The following is a 17791-nucleotide window of genomic DNA, read 5'->3' as shown; positions in this document are numbered from 1 at the left end:
TACCATTGAGTAACACATGAGGAATCCAATAAAATGGTCATGAGGAATCCAACGAAATTCACCCACGGACCCCCCACACCAAACCCACCTCAACAACCAGTATACAGTATCAGTTCCCTATGTCTAACAAGTAGTATGGAGCTACGGCTTGGAGTATTGCTTTTTCATTCTATGTAATGTATTCCTCCTGAATCTGGTGATGTCATTTTTTCCCCTGTTATGAATTGCTTTCATGGAGGACTGGCTTGAATTGTAAGGATGACCACACAATTTATTTTATCATGAGCAAATGCTATTGCTTTTGTACCCAAAGTTGCAAAGAAAATGTTCTGATCCATTTAATAAACACAAGAGTCCAGCCAAATTGATACAAGTTTGTGGCAGTAGCAGGAACAGTGGCGTCTAGTGGGGAAAACCTGGTACTTTCACACTCATTTATGGTAAATAATGCAAGCGACTTCAATGGCTAATTTCTCTGAACAGAGTGGAAAAAAACAAAAAAACAAAATCACCAGAATCACAGGTAATACATTACAAAGGATGAAAACACAATAGGCCTACTCCAAGCCACAGCTCCATACTACTTGTCAGACATAGACAACTGATATTGTATACTTTTTGTTGGTGTGGGATTGGCGTGGGGGTGTACATGGGTGGCTTTTGATAATTGTATTGGATTCCTCATCTTACTCATTGTTAGGAAGAATTATGGTTCAAACCGGATGTTCGGTACTATATTTATAGTAGATTATATGAATCCCTTAAATTAAAATGGCCAATTTGGGTGCAATCAATTAGCTTAATTACATTAGGAAAATAATGTTTCAGGAATGCTAATCTTATCTTTTTCTAACAGAAACGATTTCAGCACAATCTGAGATGGGGGAATGCTTTCCCAACACTACACAGAGAACAGATTATGTGGAGGTTGACCCCAATCTCTGTTCAAGGGTTAGATGTCTTCTTTATCCCCCGCTAATATTTACAGTCAGGCAGTAAGGTAATCTGATCCCAGATCTGTGGTTAGAGGCAACTTCTACCTCATAAGGACAGTCTCTGAAAGCCCAGACACAAACAGGAATGTAAACTACAAGCAGGCAAAGAAAAATGCCTGTTATGGCAGTGCACAAGGTAGCCTGTAAATGAACAACCCAGATGGGTTGTTTTTTTCAGTTGCGAAAACTTTTGCAGTGTTTTTAGGGACTAGGCTAGTGAGTAGGCTATTCCTTCACTACTAATTTGTGACAACCTTACTCTGGCAGCTGACAAGAGAGCCGAGTGGGTTTCATTCATACAAACACAGCTAACATCTGTCGTTGTGACACATGGAGGAAAGGTCAGCAGTGAGGGAATAAAATGTGGAGGGGGAGGGACAACCCCAAGAATTACTCCTTAAGATCCAAGGACCTTTTATGTTATTTTCAGAGGTAGACTGGCTCTGGCAGCCAAAACAGCCAAATACTCCATCTAAACGTGAGTTGAGATATGATTCTAGAAACATAAAGCCCTTTACTTTCATACAGGGGTGGAAGTAAGCCGATATGGCATCCCGGGAAAATAAAGTGAGGGTACGCCATACCGGTAAAACATGAGCGTATCACAATTATCACAAAGTGCCAAGAAAAGATGAGTGGCTGTGACTTAGGGACGCGTGGACAACTGTGGAAGCATCAATTCAGGCTTCAAGTGTAGGCCTAATGACAATTGCAGAATGTTATTACAATACATGTAGTTGATTTGTAACAGATGTCTCAACATTCATCAAATTGCAGGTGCACAGTTCACTGTTTGAATGCTGGAATTATTTTGCGGTTAGTCTACAGGAGTGCCTTTCAGATGAAAACATTATGACTGGTTGTGCTTATGCCACATTAAAAAGTTAATGCATGTTGAAAGTAATATAAATCTTTACTAGGCCTAGGCTACCAGGCCCACAGAGATCATGTGATATTAATAGGGATTCTATATGGAATTCTATGATTACACCTAGGCTATATATATTTTTTTTTAAGTGCGCGTGCTTGGGTGTCCAATACCGGTAAAAAATTAAATCTACTTTCACCCGTCTTCATATCACATCAAAATAATTTCACAAATACAAAATATAAACTTGTTGGACACTGTTTTAACTGGCTTTATCAGTTGCAGCTGACAGTATTTTTCAGTTCAAACACATTTCTGGCAACCTTCTTCCATTACACAGGTGTTCGTAGAATGCTAGATGGCTAATTATCACAGGTGGCCGCCTCAGTCTTCCGTAAACACGTGCTGTAACATGGAGATATGGCTGTGTGGGAACACTAACCCTATGAAAGGTGTACTAATTTCACCTTTTTTAATGATTTCTCGCTGATATGGAAGATACGTTACTAATGTTTCCAAAACCGTACTGCAAGCGATGCGTGTTCACGGTTAGATCGAGCGTCGGAGCTCTTAACAAAAGTACCCCGGACCTTCATCAATAGGCGCTAAAGGTAGTTAGTATCTGGGACAGGCAGGCAGGCAAGTCATATAGCCTAAACCAGGGGTTCTCAAACTTTTTGGGGCCGGGGACCCCTTTTGTGAAAGCAAATTCATCAGAAACCCCTCATAATCAGAACAACTTGAGTTAGATAACAAATAGCATACAAGGAGATTTATGACTTTGGCAGTGCATGGCTGGATGAACCAAGTCTTGGGCTCTGGGAATAAACATTTTAAAGGAGAGAATTTTAGTTTTCAAGCAATTTTCCTGCAGTTCTATACATTATCATGGGGCATTATCATGGGGGAGATTTTTTGTTGTTGCAGCTTTAAAGCTAATATCCTGCAATTCTACACATTTTGCCATGGAGATGAACTGCAGTTTTAAAGCTTAGATTACAGTGCATCCAAGTAAAAAAAATAATAATAATTGGGGGGGAATATAAGTAGTTAGTTGAAAAATGTATAATTGGTGAGCTAAAGTACTGTGGATACCCAGTATCCCTTTGAAGCATGCCAGGCCCATGTTGTCCAGGGTTAAGAACATACATAGTAGATTTATAATGATATGTTGTATTGTATTACACCCTCTAAAATTCTTCCACCTTGGCCAAAATTTGTTACATTTTTTGTTTAATAAAATGTTATAACCCCTTTTCCTCCCCAATTTTGTGACATCCAATTTGTAGTTACAGACTTGTCCCATCACTGTAACTCCCATACGGACTCGGGAGAGGCGAAGGTCGAAAGCCATGCATTCTCCAAAACACGACCCTGCCATGCCGCACTGCTTCTTGACACCCTGCTCGCTTAACCCGGAAGACAGCCGCACCAAGGAAACACTGTACTGCTGGCAACTGGGGTCAGTTTGCAGGCGCCCGGCCCGCCACAAGGAGTCACTAGAGCGCAATGGGACAAGAAAATCGCGGCCAGCCAATCCCTCCCCATAACCCGGACGACGCTGGGCCAATTGTGCGCCGCCTCATGGGTCTCCCAGTCACGGCCGACTGTGACACAGTCTGGAATCGAACCAGGGGCTGTAATGACGCCTCAAGTACTGCAATGCTACTTACTTACTTAGACCGCTACGCCACTCGGGAGGCCTGGCCCCCAAAAAATAATGTAATTTGGTTTATATAAAAAATATATCTTTCTCTCTAATATAAATAAAAAGAGCTGTCCGCAGACCCCCTACAGTACCTCGACCGCGGACCCCACTTTGAGATCCGCTGACCTAAACAACATTGGTATAGGACGAAGCAAAATGATACCATATCTGCATACAAAATCCGTAAAGCAAGACATCCTTGCTACCCTCACGTTCCCACAAAAAGGAATAATCTTCTCTGCCAAATTTGACCTTCAAAGTGAACCTGGCTCAGAATGGTGGAGGGCCATTTCTACAACCCTTTCCTCTAACATGCTTGAGTAGATGGCTGAGCAGTGAGCACAAACATATATGACCATTAAATATTTTACTAATACGTTTGTCAAACATCAAATAGACTAGGTCAAAAGAGATAACCCGCTCATCAATATTTCTGATAGGTTAGTCTACAAAAGTACTAGCTATCTCGGACAATGATAACAGTAGTCTATCAATCTCTCTGGATTTAGCCTAAAACATTTCAAGGGGAATTCTACAATGTGGATGGATATTCGTGGATCTGAACAAGTTTAAACTCCCAAATGCAATAATATGTAGTAAACATTACTATGATAACTTGGCAGTGAAAATGGGCTTGGACTAGTCCCAATAGTGGTGAAACTGTATGGAAGCAAGAATAGCCTGGTAGCAGCGTTTTTGAGCGCTAAATATTGTTCGATGACCGAGGTTAGTTCCGTTAGTAACAGTAGTTAACTCCTACATTAACTAATTAGTCGTAGGCTTACCTCTACCGTCTTGCGCGTGGTGATGGTTACAATGTCTATGGTGGCCACACGTGTGCACCAGATAAACAACAGAGGTGTACTCATTTATCCAAACAGTTTTGCAACTAAAAGGAGAGTTTCCATTGGACAAATTCAGGTAGGTCCCGCCCCGTTTCGTTCCGTTTAAGAGACGTTCTGCAACAGAATCGGCGTGAAGAATTCGCCCTTGTTGAACGCTAGCAAGTAACGTCGATGGGTTACAAAGTTCAAACATCGTATTGCTTGAAATCTTTTGTACACGGAATTCTGAGCGAAAAGAGTATACATCACGTTGCTGTGATTAATGCATTTGACAATAATATCCTTCTTCCAGTGAGTGGCCTATCAAATCTCAATTTCGGGTTGAGATTGTTATTGATGAAGCAACATGTATGAGGTGTCGTGCTGCTCAAAATAGTTTTGGGTTGACGTTAAAATAATCTATTGAGAGGCGCTACTCACCACCTATGAAAGCGTTTAATATATCATTGTAAGTAACTACAGCAGTGCCAGTTCGATGTGAAGTTGTCATTAGTGACTAAACTAAAATCCTTGTTAGGCAAAACAATATGTCCAAAAATCAATCAATTATGAGCGAGCCAGGGGCATGATGTCTGAAGTTGTCCACGGGTGCGTATGTAAATTCAATCTGGCGATCTACTCCGCTTTCAGAGCACTCGTCTGAATGTGCCAGAGCGCAGATCACTGACGGATTTACAAACGCTCAACACCCGATGAATATGGCCGGTGTCAGTAAACGTCTGCAAAAAAACGTAATTAAATTGTTGCCAGCAGCGAAGTTGGTCACTAACGCTCTAGATAACATGGAAATAGCCTAACCAGCTATTCTAGAGCGAGTAAAATAATCAGTGAGGTGTTCTCTCATTTGTGTATGCAAGTAACTAGCTAACTTTAATCGTTAGTTTGGGTGCTTGACTGCCGTATGAGGTCAGAATGCAAGGATGTACCCTAGATTGCAACCCTACTCCTCGGCCTGAGCGTCCAGTGTGCTGGCTGCATCAGTTGCTATATTTAAAAGGGTTCTTGCTATAAGGGATCCTTTGGGCATTCCTACCCTATTCAAGTTGTAATTTGAAATGTCTATGGTTAGATAATGTTTGGGTAGGGACATCCAATCAGGAGTGTCTTTGGTGGTCTCTGGGTAGAAAAACCTAGCTTGCTCAGCCAGCCATTGGCTAGGCCGTCAGAAGCTGGACAGAAGGCCTCTGCCATTCCACTGTATTATAGCAGAATTTGAGTGGCAGTGGAATGAACCAATCACATTTTGACTTGCAATGGATGAAGGTGTATTTCTGTGACGTGTCTAGGCCTTCACTACTGAGGTAATTAATTCATAATACAGAATAGTAGGCTGATAAACAGCCAATTCAGTAGGTGGCGGCAATATATGTATACGTTGTAATCTGCCATAAAACCTTGAAGAAGAAGAGCATGCAAGAGACAATGGTTACGGTCCAAACTCAAATGAAGTGGACGCTTCTGATGATGTCTGACGAGTATACACTTGCAGGGCGAGGGAGGAAGGAATGATTTTTAAATGGACCACCCTTGGCTGGAAATTCTTCATTCGTTCATCCCACAATGATTGTGTATTAAGCCAGCGGTAGCTTGTGGGTGCTTTATATGTGCTACATTCAATTATGGGGGCATGTCTACTTATATTAAATACATTATTAATATATGCCTACTGTATGATAGCTAGCAAATTAATTAGCTAACTAACGTTAGCCTGCCTAGCTGGAACTTCTAAAGAAGGGAAATGTTTTATTTCTTCAATTTCCAAAAGATAACAAAAAAAAACATATTTACTTTGTACGTAGTAGTAACATTTCTAACGTATTTGCATTTGTTTTTACTTAAACTTGTATGTTGACTTCTCCATTGATGTTATTTTTACATTTTCGCAGATTTTTCTTACGGATGTACAATCGTCGCGAATTGAATTATGGGGAGTTTCAGGCCCCAGAGTGATAATTGTACACTCGCAAAGCCGACTAAAAACGAGGGATGAGGGGCTTCTGTTGCAAACTTCCCTTGCTTGGCTAATCATTTTGAACACGCTCCAACATGGCGACGGTTTTCCCCCAAGGGCATAAGGTTAGGGTAAGTGGGCGAGGGTGTGTCTTTTTAAGTGTTTGGACTGCATCCAATGTGTTGCAAGCAGTCGTTTTCCCACTCTAACGCAAGTAACGTTAGCTAGCTTGTGTTGTAGTAGTGTAACAATGAGTACGTTAGCTAGCTTGTGTTGTAGTAGTGTAACAATGAGTACGGTTACATGTAACAGTTTTACTTTAGTCCGTCCCCTCGCCCCGACCCGGGCGCGAGCCAGGAACCCACGAAGCATCGTTACCCATTGCTCCACAAAAGCCGCGGCCCTTGCAGAGCAAGGGGAACCACTACTTCAAGGTCTCAGAGCAAGTGAAGTCACCGATTGAAAGGCTATTAGCGCGCACCACCGCTAACTAGCTAGCCATTTCACATCCATTACACACACAATAATGTGATTTATTGTGGATAGTCAGATTAATATAATAGTTTGATGAAAACGTTGACATGCTTTGCAATAAGAACGATTCCCCTAATATTCCTGGACACATCTGAAATTGGGCTACCTGATGGCACTGATAAATGCAGAAAATCGGCAATAAAAAATAAACATTCTACCACAGCGAACATGGTATTTTTGGGAAGCATATTTTATTCTGCATTCGGACATACAGTACCAGTCAAAGGTTTGGACACTTACTCATTCAAGGGTTTTTCTTTATTTTTACTATTTTCTACATTGTTGAATAATGGTGAAGACATCAAAACTATGAAATAACACACAGAATCATGTAGTAACCAAAAAAGTGTTAAACAAATCAAAATATATATATTTGAGATTCTTCAAAGTACCCACCCTTTGCCTTGATGACAGCTGTGCACATTCTTGGCATTCTCTCAACCAGCTTCATGAGGTAGTCACCTGGAATGCATTTCAATTAACAGGTGTGCCTTGTGGAATTTCACAATCACATTTGTGGAATTTCTTTCCTTCATGCATTTGAGCCAATCAGTTGTGTTGTGACAAGGTAGGGGTGGTGTATAGAAGACAGCCCTATTTGGTAAAAATACCAAGTCCATATTATGGCAAGAACAACTCAAATAAGCATAGAGAAACGACAGTACCTCATTACTTTAAGACATGGTCATTCAATCCAGAAAATTTCAAGAACTTTGAAAGTTTCTTCAAGTGCAGTCGCAAAAACCATCAAGCGCTATGATGAAACTGGCTCTCATGAGGACCGCCACAGGAATGGAAGACCCAGAGTTACCTCTGCTGCAGAGGATAAGTTAATTAGTTACCAGCCTCAGAAATTGCAGCCCAAATAAATGCTTCACAGAGTTCAAGTAACAGACATCTATACATCAATTGTTCAGAGGTGACTGCGTAAATCAGGCTTTCATGGTCGACTTGCTGCAAAAAAAACACTACTAAAGGACACCAATAAGAAAAAGAGACTTACTTGGGTCAAGAAACACGAGCAATAGACATTAAACTGTTAGAAAACTGTCCATTGGTCTGATAAATCCAAATTTGAGATTTTTGATTCCAACTGCCGTGTCTTTGTGAGACACAGAGTAGGTGAACGGATGATCTCTGCATGTGTGGTTCCCACTGTGAAGCATGGAGGAGGAGGTGTGATGGTGCTTTGCTGGTGACACTGTCAGTGATTTATTTAGAAATCAAGGCACACTTAACCAGCATGGCTACCACAGAATTCTGCAGCAATACACCATCCCATCTGGTTTGCGCTTAGTCCCACAATCATTTGTTTTTCAACAGGACAGTGACCCAAAACACACCTCCAGACTGTGTAAGGGCTATTTGACCAAGAAGGAGAGTGATAGAGTGCTGCATCAGATGACCTGGCCTCCACAATCACCCGACCTCAACCCAATTGAGATGGTTTGGGATGAGTCGGACCGCCGAGTGAAGGAAAAACAGCCAACAAGTGCTCAGCATATGTGGGAACATGCCTCATGAAGCTGGTTGAGGGAATGCAAAGGGTGGCTACTTTGAAGAATCTCAAATATAAAATATTGTTTGATTTGTTTAACTTTTTTGGTTACTACATGATTCCATATGTGTTATTTCATAGTTTTGATGTCTTCACTGTTATTCTACAATGAGTAGGTGTGTCCCAACTTTTGGCTAGTTCTGTATAAAGTTGGTATGTGAAAACTACAACTACACATACATTCTGTTGTTGCAGACTCACTTCACTCGCACTGAAGAGGGAGGCTCGCCTGGCTGTTGCTAGCACATACGCAGAACAAATACACCAGTGGAATGCCGATTTAAGGTGTTTACATGTCTTAATAATTTGAAAGATTGTTCAGAAAACCAGGTGTTTTAATCAGCATATGCTTACTTTGATTTTGACCTTATGAAGATAAACAGAGTAAGGTGTTTACGTTACTATTGCATAATCTGCCTACTGCCATAATCCGTTTTAATACCGAATTATTAGTGTGCATGGAAATTTACTCAATGGCAAGGCGGCTGCAACAGCTGTTATCAACTTCAAGGTGGATGTAGTTGCTAATTTGTTAGCGTCAACCTTTTCAAGATTAATTTTCAAACTTGGTTTACTAATGATCATCATCTGGTGAGTAGCACTGTTTTTTTGTTGCAGCTCTCTTGCAGTTATATACATAATATGGCCAAAAGTATGTGGACGACTGCTCCTCAAACATCTCATTCCAAAATCATGGGCATTAATATGAAGTTGGTCCCCCCCTTGCTGCTATAATATCCCCCACTCTTCTGGGAAGACTTTCCTCTAGATGTTGGAACATTGCTGTGGGGACTTGCTTCCATTCAGCCACAAGAGCATTAGTGAGGTTGGGCGATTAGGCCTGGCTTGCAGTCTGCGTTTCAATGCATCCCAAAGGTGTTCGATGGGGTTGAGATCAGGACTGTGCAGGCCAGTCTGTATGCACCTCGCTTTGTGCAGGGGGCATTGTCATGCTGAATCAGGAAATGCCTTCCCCAAACTGTTGCCACAAAGTTGGAAGCACAGAGTCATCTAGAATGTCATTATATGCTGTAGCGTTAAGATTTCCCTTCACTGGAACTAAGGGGTGTAGCCTGAACCATGAAAAACAGCCCCAGACCATTACTCCTGCTCCACCAAAGTTTACAGTTGGCACTATGCATTGGGGCAGGTAGCGTTCTCCTGGCATCTGCCAAACCCAGATTCAGCCGTCGGACTCCCAGATGGTGAAGTGAGGTTTTCCTGTGTCTACCCTTCTCAATGGCAAGGCTAGGCTCACTGAGCCTGTACTTTGTCAAGGTTTTTCTAAGGTTTTGATCAGTAACCATGGTCAAATAGTTAGCCACGGTGTACTGTCGATTTAGGGCCAGATAGCACTGCATTTTGCTTTGTGCTTGTGTTTCCCAATAAGCAATGTAGTTTTGTTTTGACTGTGTTGTAATTTGTTTTATTCTGATTGTTTGGATGTTTTGGTCCTGAGTGTGTTAGTAGAACAGGTTTGTGAACTTAGCCCCAGGACCAGCTGGATGAGGGGACTCTTTTCTTTGCTCAGCTCTTGGCATTGCAGTGCTTGGTAATGATATGAGAGTGGGTCACTGTATTTTCGATGTTTCCAAAACTTAATTGCTCTTTTTTGAGTTATTATTAGTGGATATTGGCCTAATTCTGCCCTGCATGCATTGTTTGTAGTTTTCCTCTGGACATGTAGGATAATCTTACAGAACTCTGCATGCTGGGATTCAATGGGGTGTTTGTCCCATTTGGTGAATTCTTGTTTTGTAAGTCGACCTCACACCTCGCCTCTTTTACGCTACTGATATTCTCTGTTCATCATATATGCATAGTCACTTTAACCATATCTACATGTACATACTACCTCAATCAGCCCGACTAACCTGTGTCTGTATGTAGCCTCGCTACTGTATATAGCCTCGCTACTGTTCTTTTTCACTGTCTTTCTACTGTTTTTTTTATTTCTTTACTTACCTATTGATCACCTAATACCTTTTTTGCACTATTGATTAGAGCCTGTAAGTAAGCATTTCACTGTAAGGTCTACAACTGTTGTATTCGGCGCACGTGACAAATAAACTTTGATTTGAAATGCTTTTTGGAAGTTGATAAAGCAAACATATTATTTTGGTGGACATGTTGATCTATGTTGGGTGTAAATATGATCAGTCGTGCGATGTTTTGGTATGAATCCAATTTGGCTTTTACTCAAGACATTGTGCTTATTAAGGAAGTTTAGAACTCTTACATTTACAGAAAACCTTCCCCAGGTTACTGTTCACACAAATGCCTCTGTAATTGTTAGGGTCAAATTTGTCTCCGTTCTTAAAGATTTGGGTTATGAGTCCTTGATTCCAGATGTCAGGGAAATAACTTACACTCAGGATCAAATTAAACAGTTTTAATATAGCCAATTGAAATTTTGCACTAGTGAGTTTGAGCATCTCATTTAGGATGGCATCAGGTCCGTATGCTTTTTTTAAATTTGAGGGCCTGAAGTTTCTTACAGTGCTCCTTGTCAGTAATTGAGGAGTCCAATGGATTTTGATTGTCTTTTTCTAATCTATTCAACTCCTCATGAATTTGGCATTTTTGTCACGGCCGTCAACAGAAGTAGACCAAAGCATAGCGTTGTGAGCGTACATATTCCTTTTTATTAGGATGATGACGCCGACAAAAACAATAAACAATACCGTGAAGCTTAAGGCTAAAGTGCCACAAACAAAGACAACTTCCCACAAAGAAAGAAGGGAAAAGGGCTACCTAAGTATGGTTCCCAATCAGAGACAACGATAGACAGCTGTCCCTGATTGAGAACCATACCCGGCCAAAACATAGAAATACAAAATCATAGAAAAACAAAACATAGAATGCCCACCCCAAATCACACCCTGACCAAACCAAATAGAGACATAAAAAGGCTCTCTAAGGTCAGGGCGTGACAATTTTTCTGCGTTTTTGTTTTAAAATGGGTTGTCCATATGTCACCATTTTGTATCGCTAATTCTTCTTGTTTAGATTATTATTTTATTTTTTTACAAATTTTGCCAGAAGTTGTTTGTGTTTATGGACTCCTCAATTAGTGTCAGCTGCTTGCTGTTGTACTGTGCTCGTTTGGTTCTGAGTGTACGTTTTTATAGAGCTTTAAAGTCTCACAGTAATGAAAGCGTAATTCACCATTATTTGGGTCTCTGCGCTTTTGGTTGGATAGTGTTCTAAGCTTTTTCCTTATAATTTTACAATCTGCATCAAACCAGTTGTCATCTGTGGTCTTTAAAAAAATCTAAAAAAATCAGTTGTGCTTCTTTTGCCGTTTGCCTGAATATGTAGTTGATGTTTTTTACTGCTAGATTGATGCCTTCTTTACTGTGAGTGAATGTGCTATCCAGAAAGTTATCTAAGAGTGTTTGGATATTTTGGTTACAGGTAGCTTTCTGGTATTCTTCTGTGCTGTTTTGGGCCCATCTGTATGAATATCTGATGTTCTACAGCTTACTGGGCTGTGAATGTGTAGTTGTTTCCATGTCTGGTCTTTTGAGGAGCAATGTAATTTGGCTGTGATCAGACAGAGGTGTTAGTGGCTTGACAGTGAATGAGCTGAGAGAGAAAGGATCAATGTCTGTAATCATATAGTCTACTGTGCTGTGGCCTAGAGGTGAGCAATAGGTGAATCTCCCCAAAGAGTCCCCCCGTAACCTACCATTGACAAAGTACAGACCCAGGCTTCGACAGCTGAAACAGTTCCCTTCTGTTTTTGTTGATGGAGCTGTCACTGTTGTTTCTATGGGGGAGATTAAGACAGTTAGAAACAGTATGGCCTGTAATAAAGCTGTCCCCTCTTGTGGTCGTTAGATCAGGTAGTGTTCCTGTGCGCGCAATTGTGTCCCCACAGATGAGCACATTTCCCTGGGCCTGGAAATGGCACATCTCTTCCTCAAGGGTGGGGAAGATCTCTGACTAATATGGGGATTCTCTGAGTAATATGGGCATCTTTTTCTGTCAATACAAGTAATTTTTTCAGTTTTAACCAAATGTGATATTTACTAATTTTGAGGGGATCAATTCGATTTTGTAGTTTGGATTTGTACCAAATGATCAATCCTCCAGAGTCTCTGCCTCTATTGACAGAGCTGTGTTTCTGTGATGGCACAATGACCTCTCTGTAGCCTGTGGGACAGTGAGTGACAATGTCAGCCTTACACCATGTCTCCTGCAGAATGATGACGTCAACATCTTTAAGATTTTTGTTGAACTCCAGTGCTAAACTCTTCAGTCCAAAGGTTGATGAGTTTAGGCCCTGAATGTTCCACATGCTAACTAATAGTGATTTCACGTTGCAAAAAGAAAGAATAACAGTCAGAAATACAGTAACTACTAAGTTGTTAAGATTGAGATAAACAGGATAACAGCCAACATTTTTTCTGTTTCATTGAACAAGTAAACTTTTATTACGATGTGTGTGTGTGTGTATGTGTGTGTGTGTGTGTGTGTGTGTGTGTCTGTGTGTGTGTGTGTGTGTGTGTGTGTTTAGTACAGATGTATTGGAGGAGCTGTTTAATCTAACTCAATCCTACAGGGTTCTCCTGTCCACTGACGACAGTGGTGATGTGGGAGTTGGGGAACCACTCAGAGGCCGTCTCTGCTACTCTGTTGAACAGGCTGCCTACTCTCTTCTGTCTCTCTCGCTCTCTGTCTTTGTCGTTCTCTCTACCTCTGTTTCTCTCTTGCTGTCTCTCTGTCTTTATCTCCCTCCGTCTTTGTCGCTCTCGCTGTCTCAGCAAGTGAAATTAGGAGGCAGCAGATTGCACAGAACAAAGTAGCAAGGATTGTTTTAAGGTGGATATATGGTTATTATGTTGTAGTCATGCACAATGCTCTTGGTTGGTCATCAATCAAAAAGATAATTGAAAAAACATGCTTATTTTATTTCACAGTGTCCACCATTTAAAACAGTCAAACTCCATTCACAACAATATTCAGTTGGTAAGAGACCAGATATTCAGTCAATACTAGGAATGGATTGTCCACCATCTATGTGTTATCCAGACAGAATAGAAAATAGGCAAAATAACATTTCGCTTCAGAGCAATAAAGACATTGAGTAATTTATCTGAGCAAACCAGAAACCTTTCAATATATGCATTCAAACAGTACTTTAGAACCTTTTAAATATAGTACATTAGAAGGTTGTGCAGGACTATGGTAGATGAAGGAACCAATCTATCTTTTTAGACTGTTAGAGTATTTATCTGGTCAATATGTCAGTGTATTATGTCTGTTTGTAACAGTGTTATATCTGAAAATGTGATCGTATTATAAATTGTATTTTAATGTTTAAGGACTCTTGGAAGATTAGTCCAAATGAGGACTAAAAGAGATCCTAATAAAATCAAATATCTCTCGCAGTCTGTCAGTCTCTCTCTCCTCTCTTTCTGTTGTCTCTGTTGTCTCTGTGTGGTCAGTTCAGTTGGACGACCTACCTACCTCCACCATGGTGTAGGGGAACTGTAACCGCATCCTGCTGTGCACCAAGAAGAGAAGGATAGAGGACGCCATCGATTACGTTGCTACCCGCCCCATGTACTACTATCCCTCTAGAACGTTGCTGTTTTATAACATATCCATATGCTGGCTATGGAAATATCAAAGCCAATTACTGAACATAAGAAAACAATATTTTTGACTAATAAACAAATATTGCTTATAAATCAGTGATGCATGGTGGCCGAGTGATGGCAAGCCCTGTCAAGTTCATGGATGCTTGAATGAATAAATAAGGGTTAGAGCTAAATCACATAGGGTAAAGGGAACAAGCACTGACCAGAAATTAGTAGGCAAGGTTTTGTTTTAATATATATATTTTTTTAACTTTATCTGACCAAAACAATCCTCAATCATCTTCCTTGCAGTATTCACTCCTGGAATGGAAGATTTCCCATCTCCTTCTCCCACTGCTGGGAGATCCTTATGTGGATGCATCTGGCAAATTATGGAAGAGTGGAGGGAAAGCTGCCCTCCAGTGTCCTGTATGGAGAGGTGCATTCTAGTTCTACTGGACCTGCTTTTAAACCATGTGTGTATGTGTTTCCCATTTCTCATAACCATTGAAAAAGGCTGGGGTAAAAATGACACACCACCTGCATTGACTTTTAGAACAGGACAGCCTAGAAGAAGGGAAATGGGGGTGGAGAGGAGGAAGAGAGCAGTGAGGACGAGGAGGAGGAGGATGGCGCTGGAGACATGGATGAGGTGGAGGAGCTGATGGAACATCATGCAGTGTCTGGCCCAGACTGCCTCCTGTCAGAAATACTTCCTCATGACCGTCTGTTATCATATGTGTACAGTGTTTGATCCATAATGAATTTGGAGGAGGTGCGTGGGCACAGCTCCCTGATTTCCTGCACAAATCCATCCATCCTTTTATCATGTCTGTTCTGTTTCCTCTCAGCCTACATCGCTGCCGTTGACCATGAGAGAAGAAAAGACGTAACGCCCCAAGAACCACACCCATTAAGAGGCGGGGGGGCAGGGCAGGCTTCCCAGCAAGCAGCAGGAGACTCCAGCGCTCTTCCCGGTAAGTAATGAGAGAGCGGTACCACAAAGCCACAAGGTACAGTACCAGTCAAAAGTTTGGACACACCTACTCATTCAACAGTTTTTCTTTATTTTTACTATTTTCTACATTGTAGAATAATAGTGAAGACATTAAAACTATGAAATAACACATATGGAATCATGTAGTAACCAAAATATTGTTAAACAAATCTAAATATATTTACAATTTTAGATTCTTCAAAGTAGCCACCCTTTGCCTTGATGACAGCTTTGCACCTCACAAAGACACTGCGGTTGGAACCAGAAATCTCAACTTTGGTCTCATCAGACCAAAGGACATAGATTTCCACTGGTCAAATGTCCATTGCTCATGTTTCTTGGCCCAAGCAAGTCTCTTCTTCCTGGTGTCCTTTAGTAGTCGTTTCTTTGCAGCAATTCGACCATGAAAACCTGATTCACGCAGTCTCCTCCGAACAGTTGATGTTGAGATGTCTGTTACTTGAACTCTGTGAATCCCCTCATTGACAAACTCCATTACTGCAGTAATTAAATAATAAAGTTGACTTGTTTTGAAGAAATGTAAAAGTCTCTCCTTTTGATTACAATAATTCCATGACACTCTCCTTCTCCCAGGAGTATGTGTCCAACATCCTGACCCAGCACTTCTTCAGCGTCACCCAGAAGATCCAGAAGAAGGTGACTGGTAGTGGTGGAAAAATAACCTAATTGTCATACTTGAGTAAAAGTAAAGATACCTTTAATTTAAAATCACTCAAGTAAAAGAGAAAGTCACCCAGTAAAATTCTACTTGAGTAAAATACTAAAAGGATTTCCTTTGAAATATACTTAAGTATCAAAAGTAAAAGCATTAATAATTTCAAATTCCTTATATTACGCAAACCAGACAGCACAATTTTCATGTTTTTTTCCCCTTCGATTTACGGATAGCCAGGGGCACACCAACACTCGGACATCCTTTACAAATGAAGCATTTGTGTTTAGTGAGTCCGTCAAATCAGAGGCAGTGGGGATGACCATTGTTGTTCTCTTGGTAAGTGTGTGAATTGGACCATTTTCTGTCCTGCTAAGCATTTAAAATATAACACGTACTTTTTGGTGTCAGGGAAAATGTATGGAGTAAAAAGTACATTATTTTCTTTAGGAATGCAGTAAAGTCAAATTAAATGTTGTCAAAAATATAATAGTAAAGTAAATTACAGATACCCCAAAAAACTACTTAAGTAAAAAATACTTTAAAGTACTTCTTAAGTACTTTACGCTACTGGTGACAGGCCAGCCCTCAGAGATGTTCAGAGATGCCTAGCCCTCAGAGATGTTCCCCGTCCTGCCCGGTAGAGCCCTGCACGGGCATGAATTTAAAGCCCAACCCATGCCCGTGACATTCAGGCCCTACCCTACCCAGGCCTGATTGCTTCTGCCAAATTTAAAGCCCGGCTCTGCCCGAAATCAAAAATAACTTCCTCTGTTAGTAAATCCATTAGCTGCTATTCTCTGTCAGTCACTGACTCCCTGCACCCAGGCAGCTCGCTGTCTCTTTCTTTTAATGAGGTTGAAGCACTTCTGACACCATGTTATGATCTTAGTCAGATATGACTGTACTACACAGCAAAGCACGAGCAAATTAGCATGGCTGACGTGTGACCCACATGACTACTGACTCACTGAGGCTGGTGTTAACAAGACTACGAGCAAATAGCTCAGCTTCAAAATGTTGGTAATACACTTTGTGATACCTGAGCCCTGCCCGTAGCCTAGTTATTTATGAAAAAACAGGTCCTAGCCAGCCCTAACTTGATGTATAATGTCGGGGCCAGTCGGGTAGCAGAGCTCTACTGCCCGGCTCCCACCTGCCACTCAGAAACCCAGCCCTGGAGTTCATCAAATACGTCTGCCAGGTCAGTGACTGGGAACACGGGTCGCACCGCAATGTCAAAGTTTTGCAATGAAAATGTGTGTTTGTTATTGGACAAGTTCAGGTAGTCCCGGCCCGTTTGCTTCCGTTATGTGCCTAGTGAATACACCCCAGGATCATATACATTAGTGCACACTATTTCAAAGTGTTCCGTAATGCAAAATGAAAATTAGCATTTCAGTTCTGTTTTCTTCTGTTTCATGCCTCATGAACACAACCCTCCCCTATAGGTGCTCTCCCTGGACGCCAACATGGTGAATAAGCTAAAGAGGGACCTGCTGAGCCTGGTGGACGTGGGTGAGTTTTCGGAGGACGCCCAGTTCCGGGACCCCTGAAACTCCTGCATCCTGCCCGAGGTCATCTGCCACCACTACAACCTGCTGCGATGTTGACCTTTGCAAGGATCCCTCAGTGGCACAGGTGAGTGAAGCGCTACAGCTTACATTTCTACTTATATAATTTCTAGTATAGTTTCTTTCAAGCTCTGCTCATTTTGCATCCACCCATCATTACGTCTCGAGCAGCTGTGTGTGTGTGTGTGTGTGTGTGTGTGTGTGTGTGTGTGTGTGTGTGTGTGTGTGTGTGTGTGTGTGTGTGTGTGTGTGTGTGTGTGTGTGTGTGTGTGTGTGTGTGTCACAGGAGGCTGCTGAGGGGAGAACAGCTCATAATAATGGTTGGAACTGCGCAAATGGAATGGCATCATACACCTGGAGACCATGTGTTTGATGTATTTGATACCATTCCAGTAATTCTGCTCCAGTCATTACCACGAGCCTGATCGCCCCAGTTAATGTGCCACCAACCTCCTGTGGTGTGTGCGTGTGTCTGAGTGCAGGTGTGGGCTCATGTGTGA

The 17791-nt window shown here is 41.5% G+C and overlaps 1 pseudogene; it reads left to right on the top strand.

The window, feature by feature from the left end:
- Nucleotides 1-1541: 1541 nt before the first annotated feature.
- LOC120050544 lies at nucleotides 1542-17791 on the top strand (annotated as a pseudogene).

Source organism: Salvelinus namaycush, chromosome 1 (assembly GCF_016432855.1).
Source record: "Salvelinus namaycush isolate Seneca chromosome 1, SaNama_1.0, whole genome shotgun sequence".
Taxonomy (NCBI): Eukaryota; Metazoa; Chordata; class Actinopteri; order Salmoniformes; family Salmonidae; genus Salvelinus; species Salvelinus namaycush.
This window is presented reverse-complemented; position numbering and strand designations above follow the sequence as displayed.